Source organism: Strix uralensis, chromosome 2 (genome assembly GCF_047716275.1).
Source record: "Strix uralensis isolate ZFMK-TIS-50842 chromosome 2, bStrUra1, whole genome shotgun sequence".
In the NCBI taxonomy this organism is placed as follows: Eukaryota; Metazoa; Chordata; class Aves; order Strigiformes; family Strigidae; genus Strix; species Strix uralensis.
In genome coordinates this window covers 66303484-66317416 of record NC_133973.1, presented here as the reverse complement: position 1 = coordinate 66317416, position 13933 = coordinate 66303484, and positions in this window count along the sequence as shown.

Genomic DNA, 13933 nt, shown 5'->3' with positions numbered 1-13933 from the left:
GGGCCAGCAACTGGGATTGTGCTTGTCACCACCTAATTAATACAGGAGGAGGGGGGAATTCCACAAAACACCAGCCTCAACTGTGCACTGGGCTAGGACATTATACAACATTACGTACATGCACAGGGCTTGTTCTCATCCCATTCTTACAGGTTAGCATCTGCTCTGCGCCAGCTCAATTCCTTTAGCCCCACTTGGGGGGTAAATTGGATCATTTCACTGACCAGCACTGATCACAATAAGCATGTGTGACGGCACACCTGAGAGCGCAGGCACCTGAAGTGTGGTGGTGCAGGTGAGGGCTGAAGCGGAGGGGCAAATTTCACAGTGTCAGCCAAATATTGTTGGGGTTTTTTTTAAATCTTTACTTTATTGAATTACTGACTATTTTTAGAACTTGCAGGACTTGATCTATTCATCCAGCAAGTTACATGAGATATGCTGACATCTAAAATGAAAGAAAAATTACAATGTGATCACTTTTGAATTAATTTTGTCTGGTGACATGAATTTTCTGAAGTGTTTTTGTCACCAGACATTACATTGTAAAAATATTCTTGGTCATTTCAGATTATGTGAAAATTTTGACTTTTGATTGTGGCAACTTTAAATTCCCTTGACAAAGAAGATTCTTTTTTTTTTTTTCCTTTTCCAATTTACAGCGAAACAGTCTGATCACAAAAGCTCCATTCCAGTATCTTTTAGCCAGATTTGATCATGAACTATAGAAATGCATTTCTTTCAAAACAGAACAAAAAATGTAATAGAGTTTTTGTCATGTGTTTTAATAGTAAATGTTATTCATGATAACTATCAGAAAAAATAATGTCATCTAATGGTCACAAGAGATCAATCAGCATCCTGCAGTGCTGCTCCTAGTTGTCATCTCCTTTGGGAATAAATAAGAACTTGAGACTGATGTTGAAATCCCAGCCAAAAAAGCTCTCTTTGAAGATGGCTGTGTAGCAGTACCACCATTGTATCACTTTGATAAACTATCGTGTTGTAACCACATGATCATTTGATTCCTTCAGAAAGCACAGCTTAACTAATGCATTTTTCTGTACGCTGTATGAGTTTTGATTGCTTATCTATTATATTTCTTATGTTTGGGGAAAGGGAGGAATATGTTGGACAAGTAGTGCCACTTCACTTCATGGGTGCAGTGACAAATCCAGCTTCAAAGTGTCCAGTATGGTGTGTGAATGCACTTTTTCCCTCAAGGATGGTTCCCAGGCACAACAAGCCTGATGAAGTTTGCTTTCACTCTGTAGTAGTAGGCACTATGTGGCTCCTACTAATTTGTGCTCTTTGTGTGACTGCTTTTTAGGGCCAGCTTTTCTCTTCCTCTGCTCCTTGGGGTACTGGAGCTACAGGAACCAATTCTGGCCAGCTTTGCCCACCACCAGCCCCACTGCAAGCCGTAGTGAAGCCTGGTAGTTTTGCAAAGCTTTGGTTCTTCTCCCTGTCTCTTCTTCCCATGGGTGAAGGCGAACTGGCATTACTGACAAGGACTGGCAATGTAGTATTGGGGAAGAAATCTTGCCTTTGCCCTTCAAGCACATAGTAGCATAATCAGCTCTGGGTACATCCTTTCTATCCAGCTAATGCAGAGCATCAAGATTTTCACACCTGAACAAATCAAAGAAGTTAGTCAGAAGCCATCTACAGACTCATCTAATAGAAGTTGGATCCTAACTGTGTCCCAACTGGATTCAGGACAAGACATAGGATAGAAACAGTTTAGGTTTTAAGTTAGCGTAACCTAAGAAGCCCCAGCTAGCAGCGTTCCTCCTGCAGCTGAGGAGTCAATTACTCAGCAGCCCTATGTTGGCACAGCCTTGAAGCCAGTCATAGGATATAGCTCAGCATGGGGACAAGTGTCAGACTGTTCACAAGAGTCACAGTCTGGCCACTCCAGTTTAGACAAATCGGTTTCTATCAGTGCCTTTTGAGCAGACATCCATCCCCCTCCTCTGGGAGTCTGTGCTGATACAGTCAGCAATGAGATGCTGTTACTCTAATTTAGGGAAGTAGCTGGAGTCCTGGTTGCACCAAAATAGTGTAAGCTGTTGCCTACAAGATGCATCAACTACGTATTGGTGTGAAACCACACTTGTGTCATTCAGCCCTCCATTTTTTGTGTTGCCCCAAAAGTCAGTGGGGGTTACAGATTTATCCAGCTCCATATGTGGATACTACGAAATTGGACTTGTAAGTCAGCAATGAATTACATAAAATAGTTCTAACTCTCTACAACAGTATCACTGCCATCAGCTTATTCCCGAGTCTTGAGAAGAGCAGATAGAGACCGTTACAAGTGAGTCCTACAACAGAAAGATGTTATGCTATTGTATGAAGGGAAGAACTCCAGGGACTTTCCTGTAGACTTTAGTTGAAGTTACCAAACCCAACTGGCACACTGGGTCAGCTGTTTGCAAGAGCTCCAGAGGCTCCTGACAGATGCCAAGCACCCACTTCCTACAACACCCCACCACTTCCAGTTCCAGGACCCTTCCTCCCTATTCTGACAGATGATGACCGGTTCCCCATAATACAAGTTTTTGTCAAGTCTTGTCTGGACTAAAGCAATGCCATGTATATGAGCAAGAAGTCACGAGCCCTTAGCAAATTCCAGCAAGTACAGAAGGCTGCAACACTTCTCCTCACCAGCACAGACTAAAACAAGTATCCTCTTTTACTGTTTTCATACAATGCTGAGTCCAGCCCAAGTCTCTTGCCTCCGAAGCACTCAGTGGCTTGGGTGCCAAATTCACCTAAAGTTCCCATGTGAACGCTGTGACAACCAGCTTTGCTCCTCACTTGAAAGGGAACTTCCCATAATGATAAACATCATCTTATGGGGAATGAACACCCCAAAAACTATGAACAGTACAAGCCTGCATCTTTTGTGCCAAGTGCAAGGCCTCTGCTTTAAGCCTCACTTTTTCTACTGTACCCAAATAGTAGCACATGCATTTAAAACAAAACTTCTGCCAAAACAAAGTAGCGGTGCACTGCAGGTAGAACTTTCTCCCTGGGGAAGGGACAGGAGAGAAAGCATGTCACACATGGTACAGTTGTCATGACATTCAGCGCATGGCTGGAAAGCCCATAACTACCAGACTGCTCTCAGTAAAACACTCTAGAGGACACAGCAAGTCCCCGTGCAGCCTACGCTTTGTTGTTTATAAAAGCCTAGATTTTGTTGTTTATAAGCATTTATGGTTATCACATTGTCTCTTGTGAGCTTGATATGAGAATGCTTGAAGGTTGAACAATTATTTTGGCAAGCCAAGTAGGTCCAGTCATCCCTCATCTGCTGTAGGTAAATGCACAGCAGCCCTATCCATGTGGAAAGCTAACCTTAGCAGCAGTCGGTGTTGTTCCAAGCTCAGGCAGTCAGAAGTCAGCAGACCTCCGGTATCCAGCCGCCTCTCCATGGATTAAAAGCAAGTAAGAGGGTGGTGTTAACTGCCTTTGTTCACAAGTGGTAGCAATATTTCTGATTTAGACCCTGGATATTCTGATCCATATTCAAATACATGTAATGTTAAAACATGGTGACAAAGCTTTTTTCACATGTGCTACTGCATATGTCAATGCAGCTGTGACCAAAAGGCACAAGCAAAGGTAGCCACTTAAAATCTGAAGATTGTTCGCCACAGGTAGGAGAACCTGTTCAGGGATGTTAAAACAATTTTAGATTGTTACCTAAAAGGGAAGTGCTCTTTCCTCTTTCTAAAACCCTGGATATCTTGCCTGATCCTATGGAGACTCCCAAAATGCATCCTCATATTATCCCTTCTATTAAAGAGGAAGGGGCAGTTCTGAGAATTGATCAGACAGTCATCAGGGCCTCATGTCTGCTGAATTAATTTCCCCTACTGAAAGCTGTAGTATCATGTTCTATAGGTGGATGGACTTTCAATATGTAGCAAAGGAATAAAAGTCATCACCATTTCTGATCAAGGAAAAAAATACTTTCTGCTCCTTGATTTTGTGTTTGTATTGTGTATTTTTCCTCCACAGTCTCAAAAGACAAATATTGACTGAAGCCACAAGTGTAGCTGAAGATACTGTTCTTAAGATGGGGATTCCTCCGTACTAGTTAATTTAATCAGCCATTTATATATGTATATATATATGTGTGTGAGGGACAAACAGAGCCAAAACCCATAAATCTTTGCATTTCAAGAGCTCCAAAGGCTTGAGCAAGCAAAATGGCAGTCAAGTGTTATTCTTTTCAAAAAATCTTTGAACTATGACCACCATGAAGAAAGATATATTTCATAATATAAAAGATAAACAGTCATATAAAAGGCAGATAGGGACATGCAGAAAAGCGGCAGAAGTGGCTTTTCCAGGGGTAGTTCTGTCTACAAATTGTTATTCTCTCAGCTGTACAACCTGTGCTTCACAACATAATATAATATTTCATGACCAAGAGGGGCTAGATTTTATTCTCCCGTACCTCCATTGAAAAGGAGGCCTTGACAGACAGAAGTAAACATTATCCCATCACTAATGCTGTTTAGTAAAGCTTGGATTCTGTTGATGAAGAATTGGCAGGAAATGTCGTTACTTGTTGGGCTCAAGTTTGCCCGTCTTATACCATCATCGCTGGATCAGAACAATCTCCTCCAGCACAGCAGGGGTTACCAGGCTTCTTCAGCACTTAGCACAGATTTAGGAAAACAACCTAAGCCCGAAGAAACCGGTTGATGAATAAATGCCCTGGCGGTAAGATACTGAAGGTCAAATTCTGAGCCTAGTCTATAGCTCTATTGTGTTTGGGTATCAAAGCAGATAGCTGAAGTATGCACGAGTATGCATTCATTCATTAGTAAGAGGTTACTGGAGTACATTTTCTCCTGATCCTTTTTTCTCCTCAGCTCAGTACTTTCACCCATGATGAGGTCCCCAGAAAGGTTACGCTGATGTAGAATGATAAAGTCACACTTAGATAATGATGATGAGGCTTTCCAAAGAGCTCAGTTTCCATGTGGGCACATACATGAAACAATCCAAATTTTGCTGAGACCCCACACAGAAATGCTGACTAAACCCAGTCTCTAAGAGTTGCTGAGTTCTGTGGACTGACACAAGGACAACTGTAAGGGCCTGATTAAAAAACCATGTCAAGTCCCAGTTGTTTCAGACCATCAGAAGTTAGTGTAAGCGGTGGTGACTAAAAGCTACATTGGCTTTGCAGGATGACTAGCAGCACCAGCAATGAGGCAAGCACTGAAACTGGCCACAGCATAGGCATTTTATCCGCTCTGCTTCAGAGGCATATGAACCATTGCTTTTGAGGAAATGCACAAATAGGTTGTTTTTCTCCAAGCTACAAAGCTTGTGGTTAAACCACACTGAGCTGAAAATGTACAAATCTCACAAGCCTGCAAAATGCTTTTCACTGTCACATGTAGAATTAGCAACAGTATTTATGAGGAAGGCTGAACAGACAAAATCTGATGTTGTGTGTGCCGATTATTTCTGCCCTTGAACAAAACTTCCCAGGTACTAATGCTTCAGGTATCTCTGCTAGAGTTGAGAACAAGTCTTCTACATCTGTGTTAAGCTGCAGAAAAGTCTTTCTACGTTAAGAGCTCAAGCAGACTTTCCTGTTTTTAACCAAACCTGGATATTGCGCCTAATAGACAACACCACCTCTCTATTTATCCAGATATTTTTAATTTATTATAAGCAGTCATCCACATTATTAGGTGTTTTATAATTAAAATACACAAAAGAACAGGATTAACTGGCAGAACATGAGTGCCTACCTATCCAACAAAAACAGACAGGGCAAAATACCGCATTTAATAATGTTAATAATAATGAAAAATTACTTTAGATTTAACAATGCACATCTTATTTCCCAACCTTTTATCAAAGGGTTAAGCATGCGCTAACAGTTAACAAATTGGGCTTCAGGAGACTGAAAATCTTTGTCATACACACGCTCAAACGATCTTCCTTTCTTTCAAAGTAGCAGACAGTGAATACTAACCCCTCTGTCATTAATGTGTTCATCCAACCCTTATTTGAGGTTCTTCTTAATTCCTTTGATTTTTCCCTGAAGGTGATAATCCACTCTTTAATTTAAGAGTCATGTCTTATTGCATCTTTTTTGCATGAGCAAGAAGAAAACTGAATCAATCAATCAAATCTGTGCAGAGCAACACTAAGCACAGTAACTCTTGATTAAATCTCATTTTCAAAGTAGAATTCAGCCCAAAGAAAGTTAGCATTTCAATAATAATTAATCACACCATTAAAAAAAACAACTTGTCTTTTTATGTAGTTCTAAGACTGTGCTCAGTTGCTCACGTGAAATAAGAGCTGTAGATGTGGCTTTATTTTTTGCCTGTTAAAATATGACATTACTCCAGCCATCGCTTGTATGTTTTTAACCCAGCTAAGGAGATAATATACAAGCAATAACATTACAAAACTTTGCCAGTGACTTCTGGTGTTCTTTACTGTGATGTTTTGGTGTCTTGACTGAACAGGGTAGCCCACCATTTATAGTAGCTGCTGAGGAGAACCTTTACTGGAGGTTCCTGGTAATTCCCAGCCAGGTTTCAGTAACCCACAGGAAAGCAGGCTTCATCTCAGTATGGTTTTGTTGGATTATACTGCTTGTGTGCTGGGAACTGTTAATGAAGGAAGGCAGCTGAAGGAAGCCCCAAGATGGAATGGCAAAGAGGGGGGAAAAAAGTCACTTGCCATTCAAATGGCAAAATGGGGATTTCAGAGATGGGAGATTCCTTCAGAAAAAGTGGGGTGAATATCCACCTTCATTGTGGCCTTCAATTTAAATGAAAATTAAAGAACCCAAGAGAGTGAGCCAAAGGTCAGAGAAGAAAGACTAGTGAATATTCACCCCTCTGGAGCAGCTAAGGCTCACCTGCAGGGGACTTTGTGGTCCCTTAATCATTCAGCTGCTGGAGTTCATGGCTCGTGGACAATCTCTGCCTGCTTTTCCTCCCCACACAGTGAAGAGGAGAGGGGATGCTGATGCATCCTGCCAGGTCTCATGCCAGTAGGGAGTCAAGATTATGGCTGGAGGTGCTTCCCATGCATTTCATATGGGCAAATATTAGCTGTACAGAAAAGACCGTCTGAGTTTTAGGTATGAAATGGGTGTTGCATAGGCAAGTAATACCACAGTAAGGTTGTCCCTGCGTATTATTTATGTATTTTCACTTGGTCAAGCTACATTTTTACAAAGACTGGGGTCATAACTGTAGTGGTAACCTGTCATTAAGATGCAATCTCTAAAAAGATGCTCTGTACTTTCTAGAATTTGTTAAGAAATTACTGTGCATAGATCAATACAATACTTAGTGTAGTTTATGCAGAAGTTTCTTAACCACTTGAATCCTTAAATACACCAATGCATGTAAATAGTGTGAGTGATAAAACAATTCCAGGGTAACTTCTATAAACAAACTGTTTGAAATCTGTTTTGTAGCTAAGAAATATGAAAATTAGAAAAAAAACCAAGATGACAGCTCCAGAAGCATAAAAAAGTATGCCATAAGATTTTCTGAAGTCATTCATATAGATTACTTGACTGTGATGGCAAATTAAATTATGCTGTTTTCCAAGAGTCACTCATAGTTAAAACTGTATACCTTCCAAAACAAAAGCTTTGTGCACTCCCAACAATATGTTAGCATCTCTTTCAATTAAGAAAACAATTAAAGATTTGATTTTAAAATATTTTTCTCTGTGGCCCCTAAGGCTTCAAATGGTGGAAAATGTTTCTGATTCTAACTTATTGTTGCACAGTTGAAAGGGGAATAATCCACTGTCTTCCTGACTATTTTCAAGACAGCAGTGAAAATACATTATAAATATTTGAAAATTTAAAGGATATACTGAAATCGAACATTTGAATTTTTAAAATATAAGTTTATGAATTTTAATTTGGAGGCTCTGCTATCCAATAATAGGAAACTCTAATGGATGAGTAATTACCCAACGTACTGTATAGCATAAAAAAGAACTTCACAGATAAATTATCATTTCATCTTGAAAGTTTTATAGCTGAGGTTTTTCAATTGATTTTCCTCATATGTCAAAAACATTTCAGAATTACAAGAGAGATTTTATTTTATTATATTTGAATACACTGAGATTATGAGGCATGTATCCACAAGATACTGGCCTCTATACCTTAAAAGTGAAAGACCTTTAAATGTTGACTAGGTTTTCTTTTTTATACAACATGTCTGGAAAAATGAGTTTCTTTTGTACAGCAGGTTAGGATTCCCCTTTTGCAATTTTAAACTTGTTAAAGTTGACAAATGTGAGGATGATGAAGAGGCATGACTTGTCTTGCACTGTATCCTAAAAGTTGTTATAATCACAGAATCATCTAGGTTGGAAAAGACCTTGAAGATCATCTAGTCCAACCATTAACCTAATCCAACCTAATCCAACCATAACACCTAATCAGTTCTAAAAGTGTCAAAACTTAAAAAGTTTTAAAATCAAAACCAAATTATTTTGTATGGATTGAAGTTTACAACATTTCTTTATTCACAAAAAAGTAGATTATGGTAAGTAACAAAAGAAATTATTTCATCATAAGTGTAATTGTGTAAAAACTCATTTTGGCAAAACAGAAAAAAAAATCAGTGGTATGTATTTGCTCTTAAATATTTATCTCCACATTTTTATGTCAGCAAACATGATTCAGTTATTTTCTCAAAAGAAAAAGGCTGTCTTTTGGGGAAACTGTAAGCATTACTGCAGGTTTGAAACATGCTGCAAGGCTGAACCTCTGTTGCTTGCATGAAGAATACTGTAGACTGAGAAATTCTGAAGAGCTGTCTCACATTCCCAGAAAGATTTTATTAAGATTAGTCTGACATCCCTTCCTCACATCCTAGCTTCTTCCCATTTTCACATCTGGAAGTTACTAAGCCTGGTCTGAACTCAAAAGCAGCAGTAGAAAGTATATTTTCTTTTATAAGCTAATTTTAGCAGATTGCAGAAACCTGTTAAATACTGTTTCTGTCAAGACTGAGCTTCAAAGGAAAATTAATTTCAACTACTACAGGTTAATGATATTATAATTTTTGTAATTGTAAAAAGTTATAAAAACTTTATAAAAAAAAATCCATGGATACATTGAAAATATTAAAACAGATAGCAAAGCACTGTGAATTGTCTATCTGAATGCAGTAGGAGTGCATTTGATAGAAAAATATATGAGGTACATTCTCTAAAATGCCTCTTAAAATGAAGTTTTGTCTATTATTTTTCCTGTGGGTCTATCTTCTGTGATGGAAGGATGGTCACACTACCACTGGCTGCAGTTGCAATGAGGCTGCCAGAGCAGAGTGGCTGTTGGTTGAAGTTTCCTGGTTCCACGTTTTAGATTTTAACATTCAGCAGTAATGTCATTCAAAAGTAAAGGGCAAAACCCATCTCCACGCTCTGAAGTGCAGAGGCACTGTGCTCTCCAGGTGGACTCCAGCTTAGTAACTAAGCAACCACATCCTGTATCTCTAACTTGCACACGCTGATCTTAGCAGAGGATTTTCTTTGGCAAATTTTACCTTGAATCATTGTAGATCTGCAGTTCATGTCTGAAATGTGCTTGTTATAGAACTGTGAATGAACTACTTCAGTGAATAATTGTAGGTCTGCTGATCATCTCATTTATGAATTTTGTAATCCAGATTGAAATTTTCAACTGGGAATGTATCTTCTGTGATAAACCAAGTAACATTAATTTATGTCCCATACATCTTTTGATCTATATTGATACAGTTTTTTAAATTAACAAGCAGAGTGTGAATGTTAATTGCCCCACTGACTGTAATATTGCCAGGTTTTGCTTTGCTTTATCTGCAATGATCGTAACATTTAATTTGAATAAGTAATCAAAACAAAGTCAATAGAAAATTCTGAACTGCCTTTTGGTGACCCAACATTTGAATTAAATGTTGCTTCCCATGAGTAAGTCACATGGGAATTCTCACAGACAAGTATTATGCTAGTAAAGCTCGTATGATCACATATTCATAGAAAATAAATATGGAAGGATTACAACCACAGTTAAACAGAAGTTCCCTTTTGAATGCAAATTAATATTAAGGGTATGTATTCACTCAACTCTAGCCCTTACTCATGCAAAACTCCAACAGTATCAACCAGAGGGCCAGTCCCACATTACAATTAGCACACAGTTGAAATAAAAAGTTTGCAGGGGTGGAAATGTTTTATGTAAGCCATCTGAGGAATGCTTAGCAGTAAGGAAAGTATTTGTAAGTGACAGGAATGATGAGTGTAGTTCAAGACCAGGATCACAAATCAGGACCATAAATCAAGGATGTTGACCGGACCAGAGACCCACCATGGCTGCTCATACTCCAACCCCCCCAGAGCTCCTTCATGTTGATGCAGAGCTATGGGGTCAGAGTATAAACATGCAAGCTGCTCAGAGGGGGATTTTGTATCAAATATCTCACAAAGGTTGATTTTGTAATTTATTCCAATGGAAACAGAGAGCATAAATTAATATAGAAAACATCTCTCATCCTAAACCATATCAGTCTAATCTAATTTGCTGGATTGGGAAAAAGAAACACACTCTCATTCTACCAGACCAATTGTTCCCAACCTTTATTCAGCTTTGTGTTTGCAGCTTGCTTCAGATCCAACACAATGTATGTGGGCCCACAATACCTATATCTATTCTAATTGCATCAACTGGCCTAAGAAAAAGATACTATTTCTCTTTATAGATTTTGTCTTGGCTGTATCTTTACACTGCTGCAGCTACAGCAATGCTACTGCTAGCAACATAAATGAACGTTCTACTTATTTGAACAAAAGCCAAACATAGACAAGTCACAAATGCTTCAGATGCAATTAAGGAAAAGACTGTGCAGCAATCGTGGAATAAATTAGGTTGCCAGGGAGGTTGTCTAGTCCACCTCCCTGCTCAAAGTGGGGTCCTGGTGGATCTGAACAACTCAGATGGGTCCTGGGGCTTTCAGGTTTTGTTGTTCCTACAGTGGTTATGTGGTAATGTTTACTAAGTCTGTTAGGGTGTTTTCTTTCTCTCTCTAATTTATTGGTAGTCTCAGATAGAAGTATTAAATGAAAATATCTTTTATGTAACTATAAGCAAGGCATAAACCATACTATCTCCTGCCACATTTTCTAGTCTGAAGGATAAAGCAAGATTTGCAAAAGAATAATAGGAAAATAGGGCTTGCAAATATGAAGTTTGGAGAAGAGTTATACAACTGTATACAGTTTTGGTCATATCACCTCTGACACTACATGCACACAATGTTTCTTTGATGTGCCACTTTGGTCTAAGACATTCAAAAGGTGGGAAGATAAAACTACATAACACATGTAATACATGATTTACCTTCAAAGAACTATTGAGGCAGGATTTTTATTTGTTATAATAAAAGTCATTCTCAGCAGAGATTAACTGTGAACTGCATCATTATTTAATTATGTCAAATTTATGCTGAAGCTTTCAACAAACACAAGAAAATTATTTTTTAATCTATCTATTTAAGTGAAACACTTTAACCTGTCATTTTTAATTTAAAAAAAAAAAAGAAAAGCAAGCATCTCTTTTCACAGTAAAGTCTGTATTTGTTCTGGTGGAGGAGGGTGATGTTTTCTCTCTTTTCAAAACTTCTGTAGCTGGACTTTACCTTGAGCATATTTCAAAGCTGCCCTTAGTGCCATTCCTTCCTTCAAAAATAATTGATTCACAGTGTAAACATTCCTGATGCACAAATACAGCCAAGGGTCGTTTGCATGTGGTCTGCAAATCCAGCACAGGAGCTAATGTCAGAGCTGCTGTTTGATCCACCAGCCTCTGAGATACATTAAGCTTTTCTGAATGACTCACCACCGCTTTTATTGTAAAGAAAAAATATTTTGTTTCTGTTCAAATTACTATAGCATGCAAAACCAGTATCACTATTTCAGTCTATAGCACAGCCATTAATAATAGATTGTCCTATTAAACAGAAAGTTAACTCCAGTATACATCCAGGATGTAGAAAACAAAACAAAAAGCACAAAAAGAATGAATGGGGGAAGCACAATAAAATGCCACTTAGGACTGGAGAGGCAAACACAGCATCTTCTGCCAAGCAGAAATTAAGCAGTTGCTTTCTCCTGCAAGCATTACCTCAGCCACTTCTGGACAGATAGGCTTTTATCTGTATCTCCATCTTCATGAGTCACCGTATAAATTGTTTGTCTGCCCTGAGCGGGTCTAAAGAGGGAGAAATATAAAGAACGGGTGTCATCAGCACGTGGTGGAAACCACACTCCTCAACTCCATAGTCATCCTCCTAGAGTCACTCCGTATACAGGGAGCACAAGGGGCAACCGGCATTCACACAGGGTCTCTCAGGACAAGAGGGACAGAGCTGCTCAGATAGACCCTGCTACCACTCATGGCAGGACCAAAAGCCATCAAAGAACATGGAGACACGTGGAAATGCTGTCATGGTTCCCTCATTCTTCATCCTAGTGAAAAGGAGATCAGTAGCCAACACTGCCCTGGGCAGCATCTAGGATTAATGCTGTACCAACAGAGACCTAAGTGTTTTAGTTACTGTGTGGAAGAGATTTCCACCCAGTCTCCCCACCAGACACTCCAAAACCGGGTGATTTGGGATGGTGTAAGAACTGGATCAATTGACAGTAATTGTCCCACACCTCAAGTCACCAGACCCTAAACCTTTCTAATGACTCACATCTTTCAAGAGAATGATTGCATTGTTTGAATCAGTTCATTCTAGTCCCAACACATCCCAATTTACATACTATTTTGTGTTCCCAGATCTGTCATTAATGTTTAATGCCTTAGTTCAGCCATCAATCTCCACTCAGCAAAGCGCTTCAGCTAAGTACATATTCAAAGTTAAGCGCATTCTTAAATGCTTTGCTGAAATGAAGCAGCTCTACACACATCCTGACATGCTTTGTTGAACTGGGTTTTCATGCACAAAGGAGTTCACTTGCCATAGGCACTTAGGAGAGGGGCCTTCCTCTTCCTCATGTGTATTCATGTTGAAGTGTGTGACTTGTGAAGGACACGGTTTTCTATAATGTCAAAGCATTATATTCAAGGGGAAGGTGGTTGCAGTCCTGTTTTATTTTTGCTGCTGCTCCAAATGTTATGACACAAACAGATAAAATCCTTTGTATTTTCTGAATTTAGTCAAATAATTTATTTTAAACTAAAGTTTGAAAGATAGCTGTGACTCTGAAGATCTCTGTCCACAGTAAACTTATCAGATCGAGCTAATGCCTGATCATTGGCATTATTCAGATCTCAAAGGAAGGAAAAATCTGTAAACCTTTGCACAGATGGTATTTCATCCCTAGTAGGTCAACTAGTAGAGATTAAAAAAACCACCAAACCAACAAAATGTACTGATCGATTTCTCAAAGCAAGATATTTACCTTTGTCCACCAGGACTCTTACTCCAACATTGACCAAATTCTTTTAACTTCTCATATTGAAAATTTGATAGTATGTTTCTCCAGGGCCTTGGTTTCACGGGTGGCAGGGATGTATTTCATTTTCTGGTTTTATTTTTCAACCTCTTTTACCCATTTCTTTCTACAGGAGAATGAATTAAATAAATACCATAGAGGCCTTGTCAACTCTAGGGGAACACGCAATTTATTACAGTCACATATTTTCATTGCTGCTGGTAGTGGTGGAAGCAGTAGTGGATTCACTTGCTTTCATGACTGTTTTATACATACTTTAGTTTAAGTGCTTAAAAATCTTATCATGCACTTATTTAAAATATTTAAAGTATTTGAGAGATGTTAGCACTTTACTGTTCCTTTACAAGACAGCTGTCACTAGCAAGAGCTCTTACACGGTCTGTTTACCTCACAAGGTATC